Source organism: Balaenoptera acutorostrata, chromosome 2 (genome assembly GCF_949987535.1).
Source record: "Balaenoptera acutorostrata chromosome 2, mBalAcu1.1, whole genome shotgun sequence".
NCBI classification, from domain to species: Eukaryota; Metazoa; Chordata; class Mammalia; order Artiodactyla; family Balaenopteridae; genus Balaenoptera; species Balaenoptera acutorostrata.
This window is the reverse complement of record NC_080065.1, coordinates 181,404,243-181,419,721: the sequence shown is the minus strand read 5'-3', so window position 1 is coordinate 181,419,721 and position 15,479 is coordinate 181,404,243. Positions and strand designations below refer to the sequence as shown.

Genomic DNA, 15,479 nt, shown 5'->3' with positions numbered 1-15,479 from the left:
AGGAGGGGGTTGAGGGTATATGTCAAGGAGGGATTGTAATGACAGACCATGGCTCTAAACTGGGTGAGGGCACAGGGGAAGGGGGCAATGATCCATGGATGACAGGTTCTAGCAGAGCTAAAGGATTGCTTGAACAGGAACACCAAAAGAAGTGAGATGGAAAGAAAAGAAGAGTGGGTCAATGAGTGGAGTGTTTGAGAATACGGAAAGGGATGCAATTTCTGTACACGTCAAGGTCTAAAATAAGACCATGAGAGGGACTTCCCTGGTGGCACAGTGGTTAAGAATCCGCAGGCCAATGCAGGGAACACGGGTTCGAGCCCTGGTCCGGGAAGATCCCACATGCCGCAGAGCAAATAAGCCTGTGCGCCACAACTACTGAGCCTGTGCTCTAGAGCCCGTGAGCCACAACTACTGAGCCCATGTGCCACAACTACTGAAGCCCGTGCACCTAGAGCCCGTGCTCCACAGCAAGAGAAGCCACCGCAATGAGAAGCCCGTGCACCGCAATGAAGAGTAGCCCCCGCTCGCCGCAACTACAGAAAGCCTGCGTGCAGCAACGAAGACCCAATGCAGCCAAAAATAAATAAATAAATAAATAAATAAATAGATTCCCTAAAATAAGACCATGAGAGCTGGAGGCTGAGGTAGAGGGGAGGACGAGGTCACTGGGAGAGAAGAGTTAAAGGATTTGAAAGTCACACACCCGGAAGGATCATCAAGCTCCGTGGTTCTCCATCAAGGGCGAGTCTGCCCCCCGGGGGACACTTGATCACATCTAGAGACATTTTTGGTTGTCACACTTAGGAGTGGTGGGTTTTCTACTGGCATTGGGTGGGTAGGAGTCAGGGACGTTGTTCAAAATCCCACAATGCACAGGGCAGACCCCACAAGCAAGAATGACGTGGCTCCAAATGTCAACAGTGCCGAAGTTGGGAAACCCTGGCCCACGTGGATGCTGAGGTCACTAAGAATTATGCCCAGAGGAGTTTTCAAGAAAAGAACCAGGGGCTTCCCTTGTGGCGCAATGGTTGGGAGTCCGCCTGCCAATGCAGGGGACGCGGGTTCGAGCCCTGGTCTGGGAAGATCCCACATGCCGCGGAGCAACTGGGCCCGTGAGCCACAACTACTGAGCCTGCGCGTCTGGAGCCTGTGCTCCACAACAAGAGAGGCCGCCATAGTGAGAGGCCCGCGCACCGCGATGAAGAGTGGCCCCCGCTCGCCGCAACTAGAGAAAGCCCTCGCACAGAAACGAAGACCCAACACAGCCATAAATAAATAAATTTTTTAAAAAAGAAAAGAACCAGAAGGGAAAATAGTACAGGAGGGGGTGACCTGAGGGTTGATGGACAAAGCAGCAAGGACAGTTAGTAGAGAGAATTGTTTGATGGCCTGAGATTCGAAGCTGCAGAGTTTGAGGGAAGAGTTAGGCGCAACGATGGGGCAAAGACACCCACTTCATCACAAGAGGCACAAAAGTGCAAAGAGTTGGAGAAAAAATAGCCACGACTTAAGAGCTTCTGGTCCTTGGGAAAGAGCCAGGCATCTGTTAGGGCGAGAAGGTAAAGAGAATGATCTCTGAAGACATTGAGAATACAGGGAATTTTGCTTATGAAGGACCATGACTTCTGGCACAACTGAAGCATCTCAAGATTTGAGGAGGACCATTTAAGAAATGAAAAGGCACACCATTAACTGGAAGAAGGTATTTGGAATACATATATCTGACAAAGGGCTTATTGCCAGAACACATAAAGAACCCTTACAACTCTATAAGAAGAAGACAAGGGAATTCCTTGGCGGTCCAGTGGTTAGGACTCCACGCTTCCACTGCAGGGGGCATGGGTTTGATCCCCCGTCAGGGAACTAAGATCCCACAAGCCACCTGGTGCGGCCAAAAAAAAAAAAAAAAAAAAAAGACAAACAAAATGGCAAAGGGTTTGGAACAGATACTTTGCAAAAGAAGACATAGAGATGGCCACAAGGCACATGAAAAGATGCTCAAAAGCATTAGTCATTGGGAAAATGAACAGGAAAACCACCATGAAATATCACTACACCACCTGCTGGAAGAACTAAGATTTTAAAACAGTAACTCGTCCATACAAAACGATATTGAGGACGTGGAGCAACTGGAATTCTCAGACGTTGCTGTTAGGCATGTAAAATGGTGCAGCTGCTTTGGAAAATGATGTGGCAGTTTCTTCCCAAGTTAAATACACACTTCCCATATGATCTAGCCATTCCACGTTTGGTATTTACCCATGAGAAGCAAAAATGTATGCTCACACAAAATCTTTTTTTTTTTTTTTTTTGGTAAAGTTCAGTTCTCTTTTCTTTTTCTTTTTTGGCCACACCATGGCTTGTGGGATCTTAGTTCCCCGACCAGGGATTGAACCTGGGCCCTTGGCAGTAAGAGTGCAGAGTCCTAACCACTGGACTGCCAGGGAATTCCCTCTTTTCTTTTTTTTCCCCACACAGTCTTATACACCAATGTTCAGAGTAGCTTTATTTGTAATAGCCCCAAACTGGAAACAACCCAGATGTCCAGAACAGATCAACTCTGGTACATCCATACAATGGAATATTATTCAGCCATGAAGAGGAATGAATGAATCAATGAATATACACAAAGGCACGAGTGAATCTCAAAAACATCATGCTGAATGAAAGAAGCCAGCCACAAAAGACTACATACTATATGGTTCCATTTATATGAAATTCTAGTGAAGAGAAATCTAATCTAGAGTGACAGAAAATCGGATCAATGGTTGTTTGGGGATGAGGATGGGATGGGGGTTGACTGCAAAGGGACCCAGGGGATTCTTCTGGGGGTGATGGAGATATTCTCTGTATTGACTGGGGTAATGGTGACACCATGGATTTGTCAAAACCCATCAAACTGTACACTTAAAATGGATACATTTTATTAAATGGACATTATACTTCAATAGAGTTGACTTTAAACCAACTTGGACAGGGAAGGGAGAACGTAAAGAATAGGAATGTACAGAGTTGTGGTTTTGGGTGATGGAGTTGTGGCCTCATTGAGAAACTGGCAGAAATGGGTCAGGGGTCTGATGGGCTTAGTTGATGGTTCTGGCATTTTGAGGCAGTCAGCTGTGACTATCTAGGGCAGCTTACCAGGAGCATATGGAGAAGTGGGGCTCCTCTCCCCCCACTTAAAAACAGTGTTTTGCTTTCACTGTACTTTTTTATTCAATTTCTGGTATGTCATTCCATTTTTCCATGTATGGCAGTCATTTAAATTTTCTATTTTAAAATAAATGTATGTAAATGTTTTAAATGAGGGGATTTAGAATAAAATTATTCATGATTGTATAGCTAGCACACATTTGAATGACTTAAGTTTAGAAACCCTCATGGTTTCCCACCATTTTTTATTGTGTTCCTGTCATGAATACCGAATTTTAAAGGCATGGTCTACCAGATGGACTGCATTTTTTGAGCGTGTGTGTGTGTGTGTGTGTGTGTGTGTGTGTGTGTGTGTCTGTAGGGGGTAAAGTAACAGAGAGAGACTTTTATGATGTACCTAATCACTTGACCAGAAGAGGATTCTCCCCATTTGTCGGGTGAGGAGAATGCAGTTATGAAACGTTCAGATCCTCACCCAAGACCCCAGGAAATAAGTAGTGGGGTAGAGATTGAACCCAGGACTCTCTCCCCTTACTCCACCACCCCTTAACTATTTTTTATTAATTAATTAATTAATTAATTTTATTTTTGGCTGCGTTGGGTCTTCATTGCTGTGCGCAGGCTTTCTCTAGTTGCGGCGAGTGGGGGTTACTCTTCCTTGTGGTGCGTGGGCTCCTCATTGCGGTGGCTTCTCTTGTTGCGGAGCACGGGCTCTAGGCATGCAGCCTCAGTAGTTGTGGCATGCGGGCTTCAGTAGTTGTGGCTCGCGGGCTCTGGAGCACAGGCTCAGTAGTTGTGGCCCATGGGCTTAGTTGCTCCGCAGCATGTGGGATCTTCCCAGACCAGGGCTCGAACCCGAGTCCCCTGCATTGGCAGGAGGATTCTTAACCACTGCGCCACCAGGGAAGTCCTTCACCTCAATTTTTAAAAAAGCACAACATGCTCATGATATGACCCACAAATGAATAAAAAGAAGAAAATAAAAATTACCTGAACCCCTCCACTCACAGACTCTTAGCATCTAGTCTAGGGGTGTGTGGTCCCACCCACATACATATGCAACAATGAGATTGTGGTGTCAGCATTGTCTTATTACCTGCTTGTTTTCCCCCTTACAAATCACATCAAGGGAATCAAATGGTGCTATCTTGGGATGTCCAGGATGTATTGACTGAGAAGGGACACGGAGGAACTTTCTAGATCTTGGACGGGGTGATGGTTACTCGGGTGTACACCCATCTAAAAAACAAATTCACTGGGCTGTACAGTTAAGATGTTTGCTCTTTACTGAATGTATGTTTCACTCCAATAATTTAAAAAAATACACCATGGGACTCTTTCCATGTCAATAAAAATGAATGCACAACATCATTTTCATTGCTGACACCCCATTTAAATGCCCCTCCCCCTCACAATGGCTTCCCAAAGCAGCTGATGCTTCTAAAACTGATGGCTGGGAATTCCCTGGCGGTCCAGTGGTTAGGACTCTTCGCTCCCACTGCCGAGGGCCCAGGTTCGATCCCTGGTTGGGGAACTAAGATCCCGAAAGCCAGCCAAAAAAAAAAAAAAAAGGAGCTGATGGCTGATCTCAACGGCTTGTGCGCCTGCCAGATTCGTTCTTCCGCTTGATCCATTCTCTTCCTTGGACCTGTGACTGCCCCCCACCCCCAGTCCTGGCTCCCTCTTCTCACTCCAACCTGTTCCTGGGGCAGGGTGGAGGAGGGGAGATCTCACCTGCTCCCATGCTGCCTGAGTGCCAGAATTACAGAACCATCGGCTTCCTGGAAATCTCCGCTTGGATATTCACAGGCTGCCCTAACTCACCAGATCCTAACCCAGTGGTTCTCAACCGGGGATATTGGGCAATGTCTAGAGACCTTTATGGTCGACGTGATTGGGGGGATGTTACTGACACCTAGTGGAAGGAGGCCAGGTGCATGGGATGACCGGCCCCGACAGCAAAGAACTATTCAACCCCAAATGTCAGTGGTGCCAAGGTTGACAGACCCTGCCCTAAACTAACTCATCATCTTCCCCCAAACCTACATCCCTGTCTCAGTAAAAGGCACCTCCATGCGCCCAATGGCCCCAGCCAGAAAGATCTGAACCTTCCCTCCCCTCCCCCACCATATTCAATCCACTCCTGAATTAATTAGGTAATAGTAGCTGCTACAACGAACAAATCCCAAAATGTTTAATGACTCAGATAGGATGGAAGTTTGTTGCTCGGTCATCTAAAATACAAAATGTATGTTCCTGATTGGCAGGTGTCTCCCTCCTCAGGCTCCTTCTGCAGTTCTGCCATCCTTATCAGGCCACTGCGTTCAGCTGCAAGAGCTGGTGGAAGGGGAAGAGAGGGGAGAAGTCATACCTGCTTCTGAAGCTCCTTGGCTTGGAAGGGTCATACATCATCTCCTTGCAGGGTCCACTGGTGAACTCATCACACGACTCTTCAGATGCAAGGAATGCTGAGAAATGCAGTCCCAGGATGGGAAGGTGTGGCAACCACCCTTTGAGATGATCTCCAATGATGCCCACCTCTTGGTATCCACCCCTGGCATAGTCCCCGGCCTCACACTGAATTGTGTGACCACTAGAATACTGTGGAAGTAACAATGTCTGACTCCCAAAGCTAGGTTGGATAAGATATTACAGCTTCCACTGTGCTCTTTTGGATCGATTGCTCTAGGGGGAAGCTGGCCACCATGTTGTGAGGACACTCAATTAACCAAGAGGTCTACATGGGGAAGAACTGAAGCCTCCTGACAGTAGCTAGCCATCCAACTTGTCTGGCATCCAACTTGCTAACCATGTGAGTGAGCCATCTTGGAAGTAAATCCTTCAACTAGTTGACACTTTATTTATTTATTTTTGGTCGTGCCTCGAGGCATGCGGGATCTTAGTTCCCTGACCAGGGATTGAACCTGGACCACCGTGGTGATAGTGCCAAGTCTTAACCACTGGACCGCCAGGGAATTCCCAAGTTGAGCCTTTAGATATGACTACAGCCCTGCCTGATAGTTCGACCCCAACTTTAGGAAAGACCCCAAGTCAGAACACCTAGCTAAGCTGCCTGTAGGTTCCTGACCGACAGAAATTATGTGAGATAATGTTTATTTTTAATGATAATGTTTAATGTATTGTTATTATTTTAAGCCACTAAATTATGGGGTAATATGTTACACAGCAATAGATAACTGCTAAAGGAGAAGTATGACTTTTGGAGAATAATTGATCCCACAATCTGCAAGCCCTGTCTGTTCTTCCTAAACATTTCACAAATCCATCGCCCCTCCCCTATAGATTGTACTTCCACCATATTTCTCTTTTGAATGGCTACACCTGCCCTGTCACTGATCTCCCTTTGTAGATGTCTGTCATGTCTTTTTATTTTTTGTGGGTTTTTTTTTCTTTTTTGGCTTTCCAACATCCAATTGTTTCTTTTGGGAGGGGGGACTTCATTCCTTGTAGCAGTGTCCACCAAGGTGGCTGTGACCTCCTAGCCAAATTGCCCCTAATGCTCAGCCTCTGGAAACTTCTGCCTATTTTTTTCCAAGGTGGAGATTCCAGACTGACACAGATGCTGGGAAACCTCTGGTGTCTACAAGATTCCCCCCCCTTTTTTTTTTTTTTGTCAGACACTTTGCACATATGATATCTTTTAATTAAAAAAACCAACCCAAGCAGAGAAGGTAAGAGAAAGGGGGGCTCAAAAGTGAGGGGTGCAAGCTAGAGAAGTACATGAACACCCACAGAGGCCTTTGTAGCAACTAGGTCATAATAACAACAACAGCTAGCCCTTAACAATTTAAAAGGGTTTTCACCTATAATTCTCACAGCAACTCTGGGAAGGGCATGATTATCCCAGTTTTGCTGTGAACTCTCCAAATACAGGTCCATTTCCACAAAGTCAGCCATGCTTCTCTGGTCCTGCTTTAAATATCTCCTATTTTCCCACCTCTTTAAATTTACACGGCTCCAAGTGTTACTGCCTTGATATCTGTGTAGTTTAGGACAGAAAAAAAAGGTGCCTCTGCTTCAGAGCATTAACTTGCAATGTTTCAGTAGATACGTCTTTGGTAGGATTGAAAGGGCCCTTGGAAGGATTTCCCCCTTTCCCTTGTAATCGACATTAGATTATGAGGGTGTTTCTCATCATCATTTGCTATCCTGCGTATTGTATTACCCGGTGATGCCGTCTGTACCCCTCACGTCCACTTCCTTAGCGGTTAGCTCCCCTTTGTCAGCTGCCTGCTTTCTGGGGCACATTTGCCTCTTCTCTGAACAAGATGCCCTTTTTGCTTAAGACAGTTTCTGTTGCTTTCAACCAACAACCCTGGCTGGTACATCTGCCTCCGCCATTGCCTCACATAACCCACTGTCCACCCACTAGCCATTCCTTCACTGACTTAATAAATGTTTACTGAGTGCCTACTATGTGCCGAACACTGTTCTAGAAGCTGAAGTATAGCTGTGAAAAAAAGTAGAGAAAAACCCTTGTGAAATGGAGCAGGACCTTCCCCCCACCCCATGTCCTCCGCCTGCCTTTTGTCTGTGGAAAAACTTTAGCCAAAGAATAAGCCTAATCAGAGAAGTGAGAAAAATGCAGAAGCAAAGGAAAACAGTCCAACAAGACCAAATAATAATAGTTTAGTCATTAAAGTCAAATAATAGTTTAGTCCTTCCTAAAGGAGGAACCTTTAGTTCCTTCTCAAGGGCTATAGATAATATTCTGAGCCATGTCCTTTGAGCTGTTTTGCAGATACTGAAACCACCAGGTGAAAGAAGTGAACTACATAATGACCAGATTGTGGCCATGACATAAGCTGCCACGATTCTGAGAACTGGCCTCAAGGAAATGGGAACAAACCCACCGTGGAACTGAAGACGAACTGTACTTAAAACAATCAAGATGACACTGATCAGACCACCGCAGGACCAATTTCAAGATGACTGTCAGAGCTGCCTGTGCTGTTTCTGCGTGTAGCCTTCTCCTTCTGCCTATACCCCCCTGAAACTCCCCTTTAAAAGCTCTTGCCCATTGATTGTCAGTGGGGAGTTGGCCTTTGGACACGAGTCTGCCCTCTCCCCCGGGATGCCAGCCTCCAAAACTTTCCTTTCCACCAACCTTGGCTTTCGAGTGCTGAGCAGCCGGACCCCACTTTCGGTCACACTTGCTCTGGTGAGCTTATGTTTTTATCAGGAGAGACAGACAGTAAACAAAATAAGCAGTCAATGTATCAAATGGGAGTGCTTCTCAAAGTTCAGTGGGCCTGTGGATGGACTGGGGATCTTGTTCAAACGCAAGCTCTGAGTCAGGAGGTCTGGGTGGAACCTAACAGTCTGTGTTATTAACAAGAGCCCAGGTGATACTGATGCTGCTGGTCGGTGAAGCACACTTGGAGTAGGGAAGGATGAGGCTCACAAGTTCTGTAAAGAAAAGTAAAGCAGGGGAAGGGGGTGCAGTGTGCTGGGAGATGATGGTGGGGCTTGTGGTCACAATCAGGGTGTCAGAAGGGGACAGTGAGTATGGACTCGATGGAGGTGAGGGGGGTGCCATGGGGATGTCTGAGGGAAGGGCATTCCAGCCAGCAGGAACAGCCAGTGCAAAGGCCCTGAGGCCGATGTGTGCCTGACTGGTTAGAGGACTAGCAAGGAGGCCAGTGTGGCCACGGTGGAATGAGCGAGGGGGACAGAGGGAGGAGGGGAGTCATGGGGCAGGAGGGGGCATCTATGACTGTGTAGAGTGTTGCAGACTATTCTTCGGACTAGGAGTTGAGCCATAGGAGGGTTCTAAGAATGACATGAGCTCATTTAAGGTTTAAAAGGATTCCTCTGGTCCCTGGGGGGAGAACAGTTTGCAAGGGAACAGGAATGGAAGCTGAGAAAAATGGGAGGAGTAGGTGACTGCAATTGTCCAGGTAGGAGATGATGGTAGCTTGGATCAGGGAAGCAGCATGGACTGGTGAGAGGGGGCTGGGTTCTGGGTAAACTTGGGACGTTGAACCAACTGGATTAGCCAACAGATTTGGGGAAAGAAATCAAGGATGACTCTGGGTTTTTTAGTATGAGTGTAAGGCTGAAGGAGCAATGCACAGGGGTGGGGAGTAAGATTAGTAACCCATCTCAAACATTTTGAGGGGCCTGATTAGACCTCCCCGGTAGATGCAAAGAGGAAGGTCTGGGCGAGAGAGTTATCTGGGCAGGAGAGAGAAATACAGGACGCATCTGGTACACAGGTATTTAAAGCCAGGAGACTAGATGAGATTACAGAGCAGATTGGATGGAGATAAAGAAGACCAAGCCCAGGGGCTCTCTTCAAAAGACAAATCTGATAAGGGAAAAGAATCTGAAAAAGAATATATATATATACACACACAGACACACATATATACATAGAAAATATGTATAACTGAATCACTGTGCTGTACACCTGAAACTAACACAACATTGTAAATCAACTATACTTCAATTTTTTTAAATGTCAAAAAAAAAAAAAAAAAAAAAAGACAAATCTAGGAGTTCCCTGGCGGTCCAGTGGTTATGATTCAGTGCTTTCACTGTTGGGGCCCGGGTTCAATCCCTGGTCGAGGAACTAAGATCCCACAAGCCACGCAACATGGCCAAAGAAATAAGACAAATCTGATGATTGGTAAGATTAAAAAAAAATCACCACAAGAAGATACCCACCAACAAAGGACTGATTCAGTAAATTGAAGGTCTTCTTCATACAGATGGCCAACAAACACATGAAAATCTGCTCAACATCACTAATTATTAGAGAAATGCTAATCAAAACTGCAATGAGGTATCACCTCACACTGATCAGAATGGCCATCATCAAAAAATTTACAAACAATAAATGCTGGAGAGGGTGTGGAGAAAAGGGAACCCTCATACACTGTTGGTAGGAATGTAAATTGATACAGCCACTATGGAGAACAGTGTGGAGGTTCCTTAAAAAACTAAAAATAGAACTACCATATGACCCAGCAACCCCACTGCTGGGCATATATCCAGAGAAAACCATAATTCAAATAGAGACATGTACCACAGTGTTCATAGCAGCACTATTTACAATAGCCAGGGCATGGAAGCAACCTAAATGTCCATCAACAGAGGAATGGGTAAAGAAGATGTGGTACATATATACAATGGAATATTACTCATCCATAAAAAGCAACGAAATTGGGCCATTTGTAGAGATGTGGATGGACCTAGAGCCTGCCATACAGAGTGAAGGCAGACAGAAAAACAAATACCGTATATTAACGCATATATGTGGAATCTAGACAAATGGTATAGATGGTCTTATTTGCAAAGCAGAAATAGAGACACAGACATAGAGAACAAATGTATGGATACCAAGGGTGGAAGGGGGAGGGTGGGAGGAACTGGGAGATTGGAATTGACACATATACACTGTTGATACTATGTAAAAAATAGTTAACTAATGAGAACATACTGTATAGCCCAGGGATCTCTACTCATGCTCTGTGGTGACCTAACTGGGAAGGAAATCCAAAAAAGAGGGGAGATATATATATATATATATATATATATATATATATATATATATATATATATATATATAGCTAATTCATTTTACTGTGCAGTAGAAACTAACACAACATTGTAAAGCAACTATACTCCAATAAAAATTAATTTTTAAAAATTAATTAATTAATTAATTAATAAAGGTCTTCTATAGAATGGAATGCTATGCAACCCCCAAAAAGTGGAGGGGTGACGGGCAGCCTTCTTTCAAGATTGGCTGGCATGCATCCTTGCCTGTTCTTTCCTCCCTTGCGCCATCCAGCTTCTTGGAATGGGAATTCAGTGCCAGCTGAAGCTGTGCTTTGGATCTTGAAGACAGGAGGGCCCCAGCCCAGGGATGGCTGAGGTGTGAGCTGGAAGGAGGAGGTCTCTGGAGACTTCCTGGTCCACAACCCCGCTACCCACCCTGCAAGCCAACCTCCAGACTGTCAGGGAGACTGGATGGTCGTCTGGGTACAGAATGGCTGTAAGTGTGTGGTTGTCTAGCCTCACGATCACGCGGCTGGCTGGAAGCTGTGGCTGCCTGCTGCCGCTCAGCATCAAGAGACAGTATCGGGGGAATGCCCTGGTGGTCCAGTGGTTAGCTCTCGGCGCTTTCACTGTGGTGGCCCAGGTTCAATCCCTGGTCGGGGAACTAAGATCCCACAAGCCGTGTGGGGCACAGTCAAAAAAAAAAAAAAAAAAACAGAGAGAGAGAGAGATAGTATCGGACCTACCTCTAGCCTGGGAAAAGATCAAAATTCAAAATTCGAAGTGCTGAATGCATGTCACTTTGGTACCATTGTAAAGTCAAAAACTTGTAAGTTGAACTACCGTAAATCAGGGACCATCTGTATTCAATAAATTACTTGAGATATTCAACACTTTATTATGAAATAGTCTGTATTAGGTGATTTTGCCCAACTACAGGCTAATACAGGTGCTCTGAGCACATTTAAGGTAGGCTGGGCTAAGCTACGATATTTGTAATGCATTGGGCAGGGGGGTGGGCTGCGAGGCTTGTGGGATCTCAGTTCCCCGACCAAGGATGGAACCCGGGCCCCAGCAGTGAAAGCGCCGAGTCCTAACCACTGGACTGCCAGGGAGTTCCCCATAATGCACTTTCGACTTACCATGTTTTCAACCTACAATGGGTTTATCAGATGTAACGCCATCATTAGTCAAGGAAGATCTGTTCTGCCGTAAACAGCCCTGTGGCTAAATCTTACCTTTGATCATTTCTTAAAAATGAGTCATTAGAAGTAGATTATGAGAATTTGAAATTTGGTGTCAACTTTGTTTCCACAGAAGTTGTAGCAATGTCTCAGTGAGCCTTTGAATGGGAGAATCCATTTACCCACAGCCTCTTCAGCCCTCAGGGTTTCTGTTTCTTTTTTAAATTCTCAATTCCTATCAATTCAACAGGCCTCTTTTGCGTTCACCCCAGAAAAGGTAGCAGTGATCGGAGTTTCTCTCTGATCACGGAGTGATAACCAAATCCGGATTGGCTGATTTGCAGCCAAGAGTCAGAATCAATCCTTCCTTCCCCCGCCACCATTCATTCATTCACTGGGAATATTCAGAGCAAACAAAGTTTGGAGAAATAAGGCACTCATTAAATATTTGGGTGCCTACGCGACAGTGAGAGGCCCGCGCACCGCGATGAAGAGTGGCCCCCGCTCGCCGCAACTAGAGAAAGCCCTCGCACAGAAACGAAGACCCAACACAGCCAAAAATAAATAAATAAATAAATAAATTAATTAATTAATTTAAAAAAATTTTGGGGGCCTATAATGTGCCAGGTACTGTTCAAAAGTTGCTTTTTCTTCATTTCAGGTCACCACCTACTTTAATTAATTAATTAATTAATTATTTGGTTGTGCCGGGTCTTAGTTGTGGCAGGCGGGCTCCTTAGTTGTGGCATGTGAACTCTTAGTTTCGGCATGCATGTGGGACTTACTTCCCTGACCAGGGATCAAACCCGGGCCCCCTGCGTTGGGAGCACGGAGTCTTATCCACTGTGCCACCAGGGAAGTCCCCACCCACTTTAATTTAAATCAGTGATTTTCAACTGGAAGCAATTTTGCCCCGGGGGCAGGGGGGGGCAGTGACTTGGCAGTGTCGGAGACGGTTTCGGTTGTTATGATGGGGACTGTTATGATGGGGACGGTCTCACTGGCATCTAATGGGTGGAGGCCAGAGACGCTGCTCCACATCCTACAGCGCCCAGGACGGCCCCCCTCCAACAAAGAGCCATGCAACCCAGAATGTCAATAGTCCCGAGGTTGAGAAACCCCAGATTAAAAGAAATGGAATAGTAGAGGATAAAACAGAATACATCAGAAGGCGTTGCCCAAAGTATGGATAAGTATCATCTCATAAGGCTTCTCCAAGGAGGTGGTGTTTGAGTGGAGACTCTTGGGAACGAGCAAGATTCAGGCAGAGGACATGAGCAGAGGTCAGGTGGCTGGACGGCAGAAAGCTGGCCAACGTGGTCCCTGGAGCCAAGCGGGGAAGGGAGGGTGGAAGGAAAGGCGGGTAGAGGTCAGCAGGGGTGATGGGGAGCCAAGGGGAGGGTTTTAGGTAAGGGAGGGATATGGTTTAATTAGCTTCTGGGGAGTTCCCTGGTGGTCTAGTGGTAGGACTCGGCGCTTTCACTGTTGAGGGCCTGGGTTCAATCCCTGGTCAGGGAACTGAGATCCTGCAAGCTGTGTGGCGAGGATCACTCAGGCTGCTGAATGAAACGACAGCAAGGCCGGGGCAGGGGTGAAGCTGCGACACTTACGAAGGCCTTATTGAGGGTAGTTACGAGGACAGGGATGGCGGATACGAAACGTATAATAGTTGAACTGTGCCTAGATAGAGCAGGTGAAACCACGGCAGTGAGGGTGGGGCTGTGGAGCAGTGTCAGGGCAGGGTGACTGTTGGGGCTGCAGCAACTGACGGCACAGCCCTTCTCCCCGGAGGCACAGCGGGAGCTCGGGCCTCAGGGGAATTGGCTGGGCAGGGCCCCCACCTGACTCAACAGCAGAAACTGGGACGGCCCATGCTGCCCACCCAACTCTTCAGTCACTGCTGAGGAAACACCACTCCCAGCACCAGGGGTGCCTCCAAGGCCTCCTTCAAACTTTTCCACTTCCATATCCTTCCCTCTTTCTTGCCCCTGATTCCATAAGGCGGGGAGTGTCTTTGTCCTGCTCTATCCCCCCATCAGGATGGGATCCGCTGTGGGCACGGAGGGCACAAAACTACCCTTATTTAGTGCACCCAGCATCAAGTTTGGAGTCCAGCAATCAGGAATGGTCTGCCTGTGAATGCCTACGTATGCATCAAAACCCACCTCAAATGGACCTTCATTTGGGAGGACTTCTTGGATGCCCATGGTTGCTGATCTAACACAGTAATACACATCAGTAGCTAATACAAATCGAGCACTTGCTACATTCCAGGTCCCATTCTGAGGACCTTACGCTCAACGACCCTAGGATGTAGGTTATTATCATTATGTCTACTTCATAGAGGGGAAAGTAAGGCTCAGGGACACACAACTAGTAAGTAGTGGAGCCAAGATTTAAACTCAGGGCATGTCAGTATGCTGCCTCAGCAGCAGGTATCCTTAAATCCTTCCTTGTGAGATTGGTTTGACCATCACCATCTTCCAAATGAGAAACTTCAGGCTCAGAGGGGTAAAGCAATGCACCTAAGATCACACAGCAAGTCAGTGGTTGAGCCAGGCTTGCCATGTGGGGCAGCTGCCTCCAAAGCCCTAAGCTTTTTTTTTAAGTTTTGAAATATTTAATTTACCCCCAAAAGTTACCTTAAGTGGAATAACTTTTTATTTTTTTAATTTATTTTTTATTGAAGTATAGTTGAATTCAAAGCCCTCAGCTCCTAACCTTCCTCCTTTATCACTGCTTCATCTCTGGGTTCAAAGTGTAGTTTATGAGCACCTACTGTGTGCCAGGCAAGGTTCTAGGCTCTGGGGACAAAATAAGGGACAATTCTAAGGCAACTTTTGAACTGAAAGATGAAAAAGAATCCACCTTGAGAAGATGTGGAGCCAAAGAGAGGTCCCAAACGTTACCAGGAGCCTTCTTTCTCACCCACACCTTTGTCCATTGTCTTCTCTCTGCCAGGAATGCCTTTCCCTACCTAAAGAACTCCTATACATCCTTCAAAGCCCAGCTCCAATGCCTGCTCCTCCTAGGAAGCCTTCCCAGACCGACCTTCCAGGCCAATTTCGCAACTCCCTCCCTTGGGCTTCCCATCCTGGGGTCCCTCCCTCTATCCCACGCATAACCAGAGACGGATGGGAAGGTCTCAGGAGTCAGCCCCACCAGGCTAGAAGATCATTGCTGAGGCCCAGGCCCAGTGAGCGCACAGAGTTGATTTTTTTTTTTTTTTTTTTTTTGGCTGCATTGGGTCTTTGTTGCAGCGTGCGGGCTTTCTCTAGTTGAGGCGAGCAGGGGCTACTCTTCGTTGCGGTGCACGGGCTTCTCACTGCAGTGGCTTCTCTTACTGTGGAGCACGGGCTCTTGGCGCGTGGGCTTCAGTAGTTGTGGTTCACGGGCTCTAGAGCGCTGGCTCAGTAGGTGTGGCGCACTGGATTAGCTGCTCCGCGTCATGTGGGGTCTTCCCGGACCAGGGCTCGAACCCGTGTTCCCTGCACTGTCAGGCGGATTCTTAACCACTGCGCCACCAGGGAAGTCCCGGAATTGATTTTTGAAATAAGCAAGGAAGAGCAGAAAACTATGACGATTCTTTGGGAAAGAGACTCAAACTGGCGG

General features: G+C 46.6%; 1 protein-coding gene and 1 non-coding gene across 2 annotated transcripts in view; both read right to left on the bottom strand.

Annotated features, from left to right (window-relative positions):
• The window catches only part of MLLT1 (MLLT1 super elongation complex subunit), a 132,531-nt gene that overhangs the window by 106,696 nt on the left and 10,356 nt on the right, over positions 1–15,479 (bottom strand). The gene's annotated exons all lie outside the window — the stretch shown is intronic.
• Positions 2,378–2,450, bottom strand: TRNAK-CUU (transfer RNA lysine (anticodon CUU)). The gene has a single exon. It is a non-coding gene; the product is annotated as a tRNA-Lys (tRNA).